We start from the raw sequence: 15395 nt of genomic DNA on the forward strand, positions 1-15395 counted from the left end.
TTCACAATGATGGGCCTGCGTGTGCACACATGCGTGCCTTCAGAACCAGATCTTTGGCTGCTGTAAATCAGAGTATTTCTGTTGAGAGATGAGCATCTGGCCCACGTGTTTAAACCCACGTTTCAGACTAGTGCAAATCCACTCAGAATGTGATTGCATCTTCCTCAAAGTGCACTGAAGAGTGTATTGCTGTTTCTATGGCTGGTGGGCAGAATGAAGCATAGAAAGCAGCTGCGTTTACATAATCTTTCCAATTAAGAATTAAACTGAAAATTGAAGCTACTCCAAGATATCTTAGATCTAGGTCTTAGCCCTAGCTTTTGTAGAAAGGAGGCTGTGTGGGCACCCACACCAAGAGCACCTCGCTGCTTCTTGACTAGCCTAGAGGAGACTGGTGCAGCTGCAGTCTCCACACATTATTATGAACTTGCTTGTGCTAAAGCAGAGGTGGCTTAAGAATGTATACGACTTTCAGAAATTAAAAGGAGGTGTAAATTAAGATCACAATCTCATGTTTGGAAAGTTAATAGAGTTAGCATGTGCTCTGCCAAGGTGAAAATGATGAAAATGTAGCTATATTCAGCAGCACTTCTTCCAGTAGTTTGTGGGTAGGCAGTGTGATATCATAGGTCATACAAGATAGTGTAAACTGAACCACTGGTTATCTTTCCATAGTTTTCAGACAACTATTATGCTATCTAGGGATGTCACCTCATGTTTTAGTGTTTATTTATCAGTAAAATGTATACATTAATATTTATCTCCTTTAAATTTCCCATATGACTTAGTCTTCTCAAACTCTCACAGATCCATAAAAACTTGCAAAAAAAAAAAAAAAAATCCAATATCACTGCTGTTGTTTCAATATGTTTAAGTTTATATATAGGAAAAAAGTTGCCAGACTGGCAGGCTGATGAAAAGGGCACAGCAATTCAACTGCCTGAATAGATGGCAAAACAGCGCATGTTTATGTTACCTGTAAAGTAGGTTTAAAAAAAAAAAAAAACAAATGTAATTACAATCCTGAATTAGGAAGCTGAGAACACACATCTTAAAAACACCTCTTGGTAGGAGAAACTTTGAAACAGTGATGTGTGGTGGTGAATATTTAGACAAAAGCTCCCATGCATTTCCATGCTTAGCTGGCTTCGTGTGCTGTGTGCTGAGCTGTATCACTGGGAGACTTACTGGAAACAAAAATGCTTTCAACCAAAGAACAAACACAACAGCTTGTCTTAAATTTCCAGAGATGGAAGCTTTTTGATTGTGAGAGTAAAACCTGCATATCAAGTAATCTAGGCAGGTCTAATCCAAGCCGTAGATCACTTCCAAAATTCAGCAATAGAAAAAATTTTCACCTGCAAATTAAATAGAAGAATAAATCAGAAGAATTGCTCTTCTGCTTTTAATTGCAGGGACAATTAAAATAATTAGAGGTGCTCAGGGAGCTGTTCACAACTCAGTTTTCATCCCTCAAAGCCTTTTGAAAAATCTAGACCCCAACAGGACTTCCTAAAAAATGAAATATTGCTCCTTAAGATAAAATGAGCTGTACCACCCAGCATTCAGCATGTAAGGAAAAGGCAGATTTGAGCGCAGATCTTTTAAGACAGTAGCTGTGAAATACGTGGTAATGTGTGTGTGTCATTTGATGACAGCCAGTTTTGTGCATCAGAAGAAAACAACCCCCTGGGAAAAGTCCACTCTGGCAGGAACCATTTAGTTGTAACCACAGGAGGCAAAGCCTGAGAGAGTGGGGGAAGGACCACAGGGAAAGTCCAGACTTCTTTGATGGTAAATTTCTAACAAAGGTCTCCAAGTCCTGAGAGATTTCTTCCCAGCACATCTTCATTTGAGAGCTGTGGGGTTAGTCACGGGATTGAATGTCTCTGAAAGAAGCTGCAAATAATTAACAATGGAAATCTTGATATGGAGGCTTGATCAGCTGTCTCTGGGGACGATGACTTTTAGAAATGATAAGAGGATAAATTCCTTTCTGAAGGTCTATTGCTAGGCTCATTTGCTCTGTTAGCTTTGTTTACTTCTTCAGTTCTTTAGTTTATGCTTCTGTCGGCGAGGTTACACCAACATAAAACTTCAGTTAGGTGTGAATTGCCCCTCATGATTCCACAGTGCTTTCAACACCGCTGTGGATGCTAAATCTTGCTGTGGATGACTTAGCATTGATTTTGCAGAAGCATTTATTTTTAATTGATTCAATATACATATCTGTGCGTTTAAAACAATTAGAGAAATAAGAATTGAGTATCCACCAGTACCACACAGTCTTTGGATCTTCAATAATTAGGATGACAGCTTATGTGGTGCATTTCTTTTTCTTTATTTTACTAGCATATGTAAATTAATAGCCCCTGCAGATCTGCTTTTACTCTGATGGATATAAGAAACCATAATGATCTAATAATTCTCCTGCTCCAGAGCAGCCAGGTATGACTGCTGTGGATTCAACTGAAATTATACAAACAAGACCTGAAAGTTAGTGATGCTGAGCACCCATGGCTCCTGCTAAAATCCATAGAAGCTCAGGATGCTTATAATTTCTGAAAGTAGGCTAGAAATGTATTTGTGACAGGTTTTGTATATACAAGCCACTCTGTAAGCCGCAGCACTAATTAGGCCCTGGTCTCCAGAGGACTGTGTTCCTACTAGCCTGCACTGCAATAGCTTCCAGTCCTTCCACTGTGGTCCTCTCTCACCCCCACAGTCTCGGTTTACCAGCTCACAATGTTCCTAGAGTCCCTTCAGCCCATGCTTCCTCCTCCTCCTCCATGTATCCTCAGACTTATTTCCCCCTTAATTATTGCTGCTTCTTCCACACCTCCCCTCAGGCACCATGCACCTACTTCTTCACTCCTTTCCACCAAGTGAAAATTCCCCCCTCTTCTACATCAAGTGAAAATAAGACTGATTCATTATTCCCCGATGGGCTTGAAGTTGTTTGGCCATGTTGGCTGGCCAGCTGGCAGGCAAAACAGAGCAGGTAATTGTTTAATTCACACCGGAACCCTCCCCTCGTTGGGAAGACTAATTTAGCTGTGTTTTCCCTGTGTAGCTGCCAGTTTTCATGAAACCTGGAGGAAAATAATATATCCGAGGCTGATACTTCTGTTAGATTCAGATGAAGTAAGCCAACAGTATCAAAAGTTATTTGAGGGCAGGACAGTAGTGCTGTTATGCAAGACTTATTTCCTTAGGAAGTCAGGCTAATAAAACCTGCAGGCAGATATTCGCTTTATTTTTCTTCTCATGACCTTTCTAGTCTGCTTGTATCCCAGTTCCACAACCTCACGGATATTAGAGGACCAGTGTGTACTCATTCAGCATCCCGTTTACATCAGAACAGCTGCATACAGGCTTGCCCTTATAGGGCATAGATAGCTTCAATTTCAAGCTCTTCAGACTGGTTCTTTTCCATGACAATGGCCATATACCTGATCCAGCTCAGCACTGTTAACAACTGAGAGACCAAATACTCACGTAGTAAAAATGTCCATGATCTTCTTCCTCAACACTGTGAAAATTGCTGTGGATCTAACTCGTTAACAATAACATTACCATTTGTTCAGTCTTCTGGGGTCATTCCCTGATGGTATATTTGTAGTTCCAAAGGGTGTATGGAGCTTGCTGTTTTTCTTCTTAGAAAGTTGTTTCTTTCTTCTATTATAAATAGTTGATCTTTGTTTTCTCCTTGGCTCCTTCCATGGCCTTTTGGAGGTATCCATAGGGATATGACATACAGATGTAAACTGAGCTGTGACTTTTCCTCCTCTTATGGGAACAGTGGATGTGATATGCTGATACTTAGAATTGCCAAAGCAATACATAAGCCTGTGGGAGAAGGCTGGCCAGTTGTAAACATGGATGTGCTTATTTGCCTAGGGCAGCTGTACTACTATGGTTGGCACAGCAGTGCTAGATTTTTTGATGAGTGGTAAAATAGAGTTCATTGGTGGTCCTGTAGCTTTTTCCACAAAAGGAAAGGCTTTTGTCCTACTACTGTAGAACTGTATTCCTTATTAAGCAATTTGTGGAAAATTAATGCAATATGGTGTTCTTCACTTCTTGCCTACAGAGATTGGAAGTTTCTTTCAGGCTGATCCAAAACCACTGGAGTTAACTGGGTTTAAACCAGACCTTCCATGGAAAAAGCATGTTGTTTGTGGGACCAGCTATAATTCAGTACAAAAGTCACAGTGATTCCATCAGCATAGTACAAACATGGCACAAGTGTATAACAAGAGGTTTTTAATTACCACAAGTAGTTGTAATCACAATTTTATGTCAAACTTGAAAATGATCCCAGTTATCCCAACTCTAAGCAGTCACTGTTCAGCACAAATGTACTGACCATAAGCATAAGAGCACTAGGATATCACTACATCCACCATATATTGTCCTTTGTGGTAAAAAGTGTACAACACAGAAGAGGTTGTGGGACATAACAAAGTGTGGGAAATTTTGCTGCTGGAGCACCACAGCTTTCCAGCATCCTCTGCCTGACCTTCCAGCACTGAGCCTGTTGCCCAGAAGGCAAATGAGGAAAGAGCAGAAGCAATTATGGCTACTGGTTCAAGGAGCAGCCATGATCACTTCTATGACTTCTGCCCTCCAGATGAGTCTCAAATTCAAGATGAATGGCTGGGATTTAGTCCGCAGTCTGCATTTCTCTTGACCCACATGCAATCAACAGTATTTGGCTAATTAAGTTTTGCCAGCACATGGATGAGAAGAAAATCACATACCTGGGCAGATCTTCAGCTTGCTTAGATGTAAGGGATCTCATACTCCTCCAAAGGAACTCAGCAAAGCTTTCTATCAGACTGGATGGATGGACTTTGCCTTCACTTGAGCTGTGAACTTTTGAAGGGTTCAGGTGGAGATGCCATGGGCCCTCTTTGTAAAGAGTGAGCTGCTGCTTGGCTCCACTCAGCTCTAACAGTATATTCCCTCTATTGTGAAGACCACTTCCCCTGGTGGCCCTGGGAGGGAAGAAAAGAATGTTCAGAGGTAGTGAGCATTTGTCACACAGGTTTCTGGTCCATTGTTAGTAATCAGAGTGGCAGTCAATGTCCAGAGATATCTCCAGGGGTCTGTCACCTCTGCCACACTTGCATGGTTTGCCCAGGGCCATGGTCAGCCTCAGGGCAGACCATTTAACTGGAGCCAGGCTCAGATACCTTCAAGGCAGAGCTGGGGCAGTGAGTAAAAAGTGCTAATATGGAAGGATACCTCTTTCCAACATAAGTCTGCCTTTTCTTAGTTGCTGAGTTAATGCAACTGCTTCTGTTCTGAGCGGGCAAACATCCCCACTGTTTCTGACCATCCTGTTCAGCCACATTCCACCCAGGTGTGAACAGAAGCCTCTGGCAGACACAGATGAGTGTTTGTGGAGCATGGATGGACCTGAACAGCCTTGCTCCTTACATTTCTGCTCGTGACATTTTCCCGTGTCAAGTCAAACATCCCCTCTTGTCAGACTGCAAAGGCTGAATCTCTTGGTACTGTTGTTACTTTGCACATTCAGCAAAGGAGTCTGAAGTTTTTTATCCGAAATGTGTATTGTCTCAGTGCCCAAAACCTCTGGTTGTGTTAGATATGAAAAAGAAACCCAAGAACAAAGGCTAAGCAAGTTGCAGCAAACTCAGCCAGCCAAAAATCTCAAAGGTAAGGGGTACCAGCAGGCAGTTTAAAGCCACGCCAAGAGGTTTTCTTTATTTAATTGTCTAAACTACTGTGGATCTCACAAGTTGATACAGAACTTGCAAAAGGCTTATGACAATCTATGTCCATAAAATCTGGCCCCACATATTTTTTTTCATGTTTTTATTTTCATTTATTTATTTTCAGTTAAAAGAGATTTATATGCTTCAGTTACTATTTCTCTTGAAAACCTGATAGTGAGGAGCTCATCCACACAACTCTCCTGAAGGGCAAGAATGGTGCAGAAAGCAGTGTGGGCATTGGGCATCATGTCTTCTGAACAGCAGTGGGTATTAAAAGTATCAGATAAAGGAACCACAAAACATGCAGTAGTTAAGGTAGGTTAATGACCTACAGTTGATTCTGTTACCTCCTAGTTATTACTTCAGCAGTTTTACAGATTAAAACAAAATAGTATCGTTTTCTTACATGTTTTTACGTCGTGTTATCACTGAATTGTAGAGAAGCTTTCTGCAATTTTGTGAATGTTGCTACAGCTCTTTTGATTTCTCATAGCTGAGAGGGTTAATTGAAGAGAAAGGTATAGGGATTTGCTTCCCAGAGCTTCATGTGCCAACCAGCACTATGTGGCATTGGTGACTGAGCACAAGGAGGAACTCTGGGAGAGATGATAGCTCCATAGTTGGGACAGGTCCCCAATGCAGGGCAGCTTTTGAAGTCCTCTATCAAGTATGCAAGAAAATACAAGGCAGTTTCGCTCTCTGCCTATATTTCTATGAATGATTGTCAGAGTTTCACTTGGGATAGAATTGTTTTGTTAGAATGTCTGACATGATGTTATGCTTTGGTTCTAGCAGAAAAACAATGATGTTTACAGTTGCTGCTGAGCAGTGCTGTACAGAGCCAAGGCTGTTCGCAGCCAAGGGCCTAAGGAGCTGGGAGGGAACAGAGTAGGGACAACTGACTTATACTACTCAAAGGGATATTCCATACCATATGACAGCATGCAGACAATGATTTGAAGGGGGCAGAGAGCACCTTGCACTGTTCCACTGCTCAGGGGCAAGCTGGGCATCAGTCGAGGGGTGGTGAGCAGTTCCCTGTGCATCACTTGTTACATAAATTCATACATACATTTATATATTTATATATAATTACAGTCTTATCATTTTTCTTTCCTCTGCCTTAGTAAATAGTTTTATCTCAACCCATGATTTCTGTTTTCTTTTTCCAGTTCTCTCCCCCTCCCACTGGGAAGGGGGATAGTGAGCAATTGACTGTGTGATGCTCAGCACCTGTTCAGTTAAACCACAACAATAATGCAGATGGTGGTTTGTCATATTTCTATTTTCTTTTGCCCACCTACTACCTCAGCATGCCTACAATTAGCTGGAGTGTCCTGCACTAAAGAGATTATCTGGGGGCCTTTGAAGTAGCAAAAATAGATTTCTTCTCCTCTGCCCCTGAGAGAGAAGGACTGATAATGTTTTTTGTGCAATGGGACAGAGACTCTCCAAACATGGACTTCTGCATTGCTGCATGCTGACCACAGTCCAAAATCTTTTTATCTCAGATTTTTCATGCTGCAACTGCTTTGATAATGATTCCTGACTAAATGCTGTGGGGTTAGGCCTTCGGGCTTGGAAAATTTGAAAAAATCTTATAGTCCCCTTGCCTTGAGATCATATACTTATTCTTTAATGTGCACCATAATAGGACAAAAGCATCCCTCCAATTAGCACAAACACAGTCCAAGTATACCAATGCTATAAAGATCGAATGGGGAGGATGCTGGCTTTGCAAAAGTCTTTAGAGGAGATTTAATCACCAAACGCACTGAAACACCAGCTGAGTAAAAATAATAACACAGTGGATACAGACAAGGAAAAGAAAAAAATTAGCAGCCCATTTAACTAATAGTAACACAAACAATAAATTCTGTGTGGGACTGGAAAGCTTTCATTGTATGACACAAAAATGTATCTTATTCTTTCTGCTTGTACTGGGTGCTTGCTAAAACAAGTTGTCTGTCCCTTCTCCTCTCCTTTGCACAGAATGGGCCATTTTTATCTCACTTCTAATAATTCACTTTGTTTCTGGAAGAAGAGACAGCTCTGTCAGTTGTAGTGTCTCTTCAATACCCAAGAACAGGCAGAGAGCCTGGAAAATATACATTATGCAATGAGTTAACCATTTATAATATTTAGAAAGTTACTTCCTTTCCCAGTTCTATAAACAAATATGAAAAGCTGCTAAGCCAGAAAGAAATCAGACCCTACCACTGAAAACAGCAATGAAAAAATGCTTGTAGTAAACTTCAACTCTCAGCTGCTATAAACACCAGTGTGTAGAGATGAGTCTTTTGTATGGCAAAAAAGAAAGGATTTTTTTTTAACCTTTCAGCACAAGCATACAAAGAATGCTGCTCTTTGTAGCAACCCTGAAAATTTATCCTTCGATGTGACTTTTAAATACAGCTATGTGAAATGCTAGGCTTCTAGTTTGTGGAAGTTCATATGCATTTGTCTTTACGCTTAAGAGTTTAAAATAAATCCCCAAATCTCATGGATAAGAACTGGTAAAGCATCTACTCTCCAACTAGTTCTAGCATTAGATTTATGTAGCAATACAAGTCAAGTATGGCATCAAAGTGAAAATAAAACTGGTGTCAGATACACCCCAAACCTGCTTTGCTTCAAGGAACAGCCAGAGCAGACTGAAGCCTTCTGTCAGCCCTGGAGAGCACTTGGCTGGTGGACAGCAGAGCCTAGCCTCCTCCTCCTCCTCTCTCCCAGCCAAAGCATCAGGATTGGATGCAGATGCACCACAGCACGTTCCAAGTGCCTGCACTAGTTTAAGAGTCAGCAAGAGAAAATCAAAAGTCAGCACAACGCAGACCTGAAGTAGGGTTGCTCTTTCCTGGGGCTGTTGGGATGGCTGCGATGCAGAGGGAAAAGAGGGGATGAAGCCAAATTGTGCTTGTTGAGCTGCACCATGCAATGGCAGGGAGGCTCATTGACGAGTTTTTCAGCGAATTCCAGTTTTGTAATACTAGGAAATTTACATATAATCAAACACTGGACCAAATTCTGATCTCAGCACATCTCTGGAGTAAATTTTTAAGCCAGTTGGGCTACTGTTGCTTAATGTCAGGTTCAGTCTGATCTGATATAATTTAGCTAAATTTTCTGAAATGATAGCAAAATATGTAAATGAGGTACGTCTTCAGTCTCCTAACACTCCTTTTCTGGAGTTTGCAATTTCCCTTTTGGCTCCCACTCCCCATTTAATTATGCCAGGCTCCAAAATGCATTCTCAATTTGCAAGCCAAGATTTTGAGTAATTGCAACAAATGGAGGATTTCTAGTTTCGACACACGCATTCGCTAATTTCCTTGGGTTCTGATGCTAACTATCAAATTCCACCATCCCCCTGTCTCTAGGCTGCTTTTCTGGGTTTTTGTTTTTGTTTTTGTTTTTTTTCCCTCCATTTTGTTTTCTTTTTTAACTTGTTTTCCAATTGCAAAGCAGACATCTGGCAGCTCTCTGGTGGCAATAGCTGATACACACACTGCTCATTGCGCTTTACCCATTTCTCTGTGGGAGGTAGGAAAAGAGGCAAAAGAATCCATGGTTTCAGATTCAAGCCTTTATTCTTATCCTGCGCAATTCCATAAGGGGATGATTTCCTCCTCCTCCCAGCCTCAGGCTTGTGCTTTCTATTATTGCCAAAAGACTCGACTAGCAGGAAAGGCTTCCCTTGCCTTTAAAATCAGGGAAATTATTTCTGGCTTCTCCTCTTGCATGTACCATTGTTGATTTCTCCTCCCATGTCTTGAGCTCCTCCTTCCCTCACATCCCCAGAAGCAAGGGGCATCCATGCTGGTGTGGGGACACCTGGTTCAGTTCTGCCACCTGGCTTGCCTGATGCTTGCTGCTGCAGGGATCACAGCAGGTGCTCTGTGGGGAGCACCTGACAGGCTGTTTTTCTGTGGGAAGAGTCCTCAAGGAGAACACTGGGATGCAGGAAGGCGAGGAGAGAAGGGAGTCCATGTGCGACTTTATCTGCCATGATTTGTCCTGTTTGTCCCTTGACTTCTAGAAGTAGAACACAACAGAGCTGTCTGTGACCTCAAGCTCTCAGCTTAATATTTAATTATGATTTGGATCACTGTGATGTTGATTAAGACTAAGTAAATATATACTACACATAAATGATTTCATTCTAAATCAACAAATTTTCCCTAGTAATGATCATCATTAGCCCAGAATGTTTCTCATGCCGACAGTGTCTTAATAGATAGAAATTATTTTTGTTTTAAAATAACCCCCACACGCCCCAGTGTAATTTTGAATATTAATTCATTCTTATTCCCATATCCATGACAATCTTGCTTGAAGTTGTTTAGGCTTATATGAGAATGATCACATTTTGTTCTTACGCAAACTACAGAGTCTTCTTTTGGTAGTGATGCATTTCAGCTTTCACATCAATGCTGACACAAATTAATTGTCAAGATATTTCACATAGTCAGTAGAGGGGCCTAACCTCATATGACACTTGCTTTGTTCTCTATCACAGAATACACGCCTGGTAGCCTCAAAATGATTTTGATAGCTGGCTCCAACTGTGCAGGCTTGTACATAGCATCAGTAGATATCTCTATCATTTTTTTCTTCCTACCACATTTACCCTACTGTCTTTGCTCCAACTCACTTACATTGCAAGAAATTGACCTTTAAAAAAAAATCAAAGCACTGAATTATGATATTAAGCAGACTTATATCTGTGTAAGAGTAACAACTCTGCAGTGCCAGCCTCAGATAACATCTTCAAGTAATTTTCTGAATAACACTGATCATTCAGTCTTAAAACTGCATTTCTCAAATTCTAAACTAGCCATCACCATGTTTGGAGTTATCACATGAATATGTATTATAATGCTTTAGAATGTCTGAATGTATAAATATAAAAAAAGAGCATTGAAGAAAAGTTAAAGCATTTAACAATAGGCTCGACTGAAAACTCAGGCTAGAAATTTCTGCACTGAATGCTGAGAATGCACAATAGCAGCAAGCCCAGCATGGTAAAGATGCGCCATTACTTTTTACTTCATATCAGTTTGAGGCTGTCAGCAGCTCTTAATGTGCCTTATTAAAGGATTCTGCTAGAATATGTAGAACAGCTTTGTTGAGTAGGAAAAAAGAAAAAAAAAAAAAAAGAGTAAAATAAAACCTCAAAACCTGCAGTCCACAATTTTGGTTTCACTGCAGTGATAGTAATAATCTGCAATTTTTCTTTCAAGCTTGATCACAGGGTGGGAGAGTAAGAGCTAGAGAAGACTTTAAGCAGAAAATTGAACGTGAATCAGAAGGAAACAGAATTGGAATGATTTTGTGGCTCTGTCTGTTTTTTTGCTGAGAACATTTATGGTTCAGTTTGCAAGTGGCTAACACAGTATTTGTGCTAACCAGAGGGACACCCATGTTCTGCAGCAGAAGAATTGGTTTGGTACCAGTGTTAGGGATACCACCACCACAGTGATTTATTTATCCAAACTACTAAGACACTAGGGCCATTCTAACTATTAGAGACAATTAATGTTTCAACTGCTGCTATATTTTCCTGCTCTGAATCACTATATGTGGGGTCTTCTTTAATGTGTTGCATGTGTGCAGACTATCCCTTCTGTCTGCAGAATGTAGATGTCTGTGTGATAGGTTACTCCCAGGACACAGATACAGTTTAACCAAAGCCATCATCACAGACTGATGGCAATGATCTGATCACATATTCATTATCCGTAAGGTCTGTATTGCTTTACCTTTTGGTTTCACATTATGCTGCCTAGACTCTGACCTGTGTAAAGTGCTACCACCAGAGTCTTAAATCAGCATAAGGAGTTTCATCATGTCACACTAATCTTGAAGGAATAGCTGTGGCTCATTTACACAATTAGAATTGAGCTGTTGGGGTTGGTCCAAACGTGGGCCATGAAGATGTTAAGTGCTGGAGCACCCCTCTTACGAAGAAAGAGAGGGAGCTGGGTTTGTTCAGCTTTACTCATTCTTTACTCACTCTTTACTCAAAGAGCGGTGATGTGCTGGCACAGGCTGCACAGAAAAGCTGTGGGTGATGACACATCCCTGGAGGTGTTTAAGGCCAGACTGGTTATCAGCACTTTGTGGCAAAGCGGTTGAAACTGGGTGGGCTTTAAGGTCCCCTTCTACCCGAGGCACTCTGTGACAGTCAGAGGGAAAAACTCAGTAAACTCACTTTAAAAGCAATTTTGATACTAGCTGCTTTCCTCCATCACTTTTCAAGTGGATCAGCTGGGTGCCATGTCTGTACTGTCTCTGAGCTTTCTGAAAAGTGAAAAGTGACCAAGTTTATGCTATACAGTCTGTCTGTCCAATTTCTTTCTTGTTTATAAGTAAGTCATAGTTTCAGTACCAGTTAAATAAGAGAAAAAGAGCAATTAAAATGTGGGATTTAAGCTCTTATATTTTACCTCACACCTGTGACTGACAAAATCTTTGTGCATGACTGGGTACTGTGGCTCTGATGATATGCTGCAACTTGTTGAGCTGTAGTAACTTCAGTGTCTGTCTGAGCCCTCAGGGACTGTCTACACACAAAAGTTTTAGTGTTTAACTCCACCTTATTGGTACAATAATACATTTAACCATATTAAAGTGCAGCGTTGCCCTCAAAGACAGATGCAGTGTAAAAGTAAGTAAAACCATATAATTTAGTCTTGTAAGGAAATTGGAGTAAATTATGCCACTATGAAGTACTTTTATACCTAATTATAATCTTAGCTGTAGGACGAAATGCCAACAAATCACCTCTCTCTGTCTATACCAATGCAAATATTGTGTGGAAACCTTAGGTGAAATAACACAGTACTTTCACATTGTCAAAATTATAACAGAACACATACTTTAAATCCTTATGGCTCTGATATGTGCACCATTCACCAGGGGAAGAATTATTACATTCAGATTTTGTAAAGGAAAATATTTGGGGTGGGAGGAAAATACACAAATTGTAGAATGTGGGGACAGTCTTGGATGAGAGAGGTTAAAGTTTTTTGTTCAAGCAAGAAATAGGGTATTAAAAATTCAGGGGCTGGACCAAGGGTCACATTGAATTGTTAAGATTCCTACATTACATATTCATTTGGTCATTCATGACAACTAGGTGACTTCAGAAAAGTGGAATTTAGGATAGTAACAGGACAGTCAGCAAACAAGTTTTGCTGTATTTCTTGGAAGAGACAGATTTGAAACTTGGGATCTGTCTGTAATGTACTCACTTCTTACAGAGGAGAAAGAAAGCATGAATCTCACAGATATATTAGATAGACTGAACTAAAAGCTACCACAAATATGCTGCACATATGCAGAAAATTCTATGTATCAGGAAATTTTGATGGAGGTTCAGCATGTCTCCTGGAATGGATAATAGATTACAGCCCATTTCTTGTCACTTGATTTGGAAGTATTGCAATAGCTGCCATAACATCCTCTGCTTGGCAAAATGAATTGATGAAATGAGTAGGGCACACTCTTTTTGTCTTCTGAGGAAAGCGAGGTGAGGTGAGGGCTGATCTTCAGTCCAGAAATGGTTCCTGATGGGAAGGAGTCATTACTGTCCAGAGTAAAAGGACAGCTATTGCCATCCCTCATTTGTAGTGCATGACTGTATCTTCCACTTTTGATAGTAACGTACCAGAAACAGTGGAGGGTGGCCCAACACAATTAGCTCTGAGAAGAAGCATCTTCTTCCACCATCTTATGGTATCTTTTTTTTTTTTTTTTTTTTAAGCACTTGCTTTTTTTAATGCAGCTGAATTAAGGCATGGCATTGTCAAGACACATTTTAGGAAAGCATCCCTTGATGCAGTGTGTGCACAATTGCTCTGTGCTAATTGTGGGGCTGCACACATTAATTGGATAATTTGAGCACAGAGTATCCAGAAAAAGGTAGAAACCCTAGAAACAGTTTATTTGCTGGATGTGTCACAAAGATGAAAACAGCTGCAGCAGAAACCAAAATCTGACTGTTTCACCACTTCAGGCTTTTCATTACTTTAATTAAGAAATACTGGGAAGCGTGTTAAGTTACTAGGCTTTACATCATACACTAATATACATCACAACTCATCAATTAAGAAGAATCTAATATTTAAAAATTTTTATCTGCAGAGTTTTAGATTTCTCCAATTCCAGTGCACTTTATGTGTATCAAAGGCTATTTATTAACTAGATATAGCTTCTAAATCTCTGCTTAGCCCAAGGAAGGTAGCCTAGCATTTGCTCTTCCCTGTATCATGGGACAGTGTCTAGAGTCACAGCTATTCAGGATACAGAGCTAAGCTCAGCTAGTGAGGATGGCTTTCAAGCCACCTTTAGTTACCTTTCCCTGACTTTACTATGCCCCTATATAGCTTTCAGTATTTCCCCTGCAAGAAGAGCTGCAGAGAAGGATGTGCAGGTAATGGCTATGTTGGACATCATTCTTGCACCACCTAAGTGCAAAGAAGAGAAGGTGCTCTGAGGTTTCGTAAAACTGAGAACAACTTCCCTCCAAGCTGTCCCAGCACATGATGAATACGAGTTCCCAGGCAGCCCAAGTGTTACCCTCACTTACAAATGGAACTTAAGGATCATGAACTCCATCATTTCATGGTGCATGCCTGTTCATTGACACTGACATCTTCATCTCCCTTGCCTGCCCTTCTGTTACAACTCTCTAGTCATGGGAGCCATCCCACAGTTTTTCAATGATGTTCTGCAGAAGTGTGCACAGCTCTTAACTCATCTCTTAACTCCTCTTGATTGAGGAGTCATTTAAGTCAGGTCTCTGATGAGACAGTTTTACTGGCTAGAGTGGCTGGGTCCCCTTTGTGCTTCTTCTAAGATGCTCTCCTGCTGACCTCTGATCTTTTATCTTACTCTGGGTATCTATTGCTGCTGCTGGCATGTAAACAGTAAGAGTCCAGTGGATCCCCTGTCCCAGCAGCATTACTTTAAAATTTACTTTAAAGCTTTCTTCTTCAATGTTAGTTGTGCCAGCAGTGTTAGTTGAGCTAACAATGTTAATTCTAGCTAACTTAAACAAATAAGAGTCAACTCCAGAGATATGAATAGCCTACAGACTCTAAAGGTGCAGCTTAATCTTACACACTTGGCATAAAGAATTCCTTTGGAGGAATAGACACACACTTGATGTATGTAGGTCACTCTGAAAGTAATTCCTCCTGTTTCTTTCCATGGAAACTACAACAGGAACAATGAGCACAACACTGTTTAACAGAGCACATTCTCTCTACAAAATACTATTTTTCAATATAATCATCACCACTAGCTGTGCATTTTAGATGGTGATAAACAAAAGCCTTCATGCCATGTTCTAACTTCTGCACCAGCGGAGGTGATCCACTGTTACTGTCATCATTGCTGAAACGCAGCACCCACCACCTAACATTCACTGTTTGGTCTCCATAAATGTACAGCAAGTGTCAATGGATGTCAATGGGTGCCAATTTTTTTCCATATGGAGGAATTCAATTCCACACCTTTGCTTCATATTCACTTCCATGTCAGATGTCATTCTGTCAGGCTGCCCCTCTGCTGCCATTTGTCACACAGCAACAACATGGAACAGAATATTGTCTGGAAGGTTTAGTCTCTGCTGCCATTCCTCCA

At 40.7% G+C, this 15395-nt stretch overlaps 1 protein-coding gene across 5 annotated transcripts in view; it reads right to left on the minus strand.

Annotated features, from left to right (window-relative positions):
- Positions 1-552: 552 nt before the first annotated feature.
- LOC109364114 (uncharacterized) overlaps positions 553-15395 on the minus strand; it is a 48114-nt gene continuing 33271 nt past the window's right edge. For 3 of the 5 annotated variants that reach the window (XM_085214403.1, XM_085214398.1, XM_085214397.1), the window contains one exon: positions 5854-9779. The gene's annotated coding sequence lies outside the window, so the exon portion shown is untranslated. Of the gene's footprint in view, positions 5001-5853; positions 9780-15395 lie in introns of those variants that run through there. The other 2 variants (XM_085214400.1, XM_085214401.1) reach the window with 1 other exon arrangement.

The sequence above is a fragment of the Meleagris gallopavo genome, chromosome Z (assembly GCF_905368555.1).
Source record: "Meleagris gallopavo chromosome Z, MGAL_WU_HG_1.1, whole genome shotgun sequence".
Taxonomy (NCBI): domain Eukaryota; kingdom Metazoa; phylum Chordata; class Aves; order Galliformes; family Phasianidae; genus Meleagris; species Meleagris gallopavo.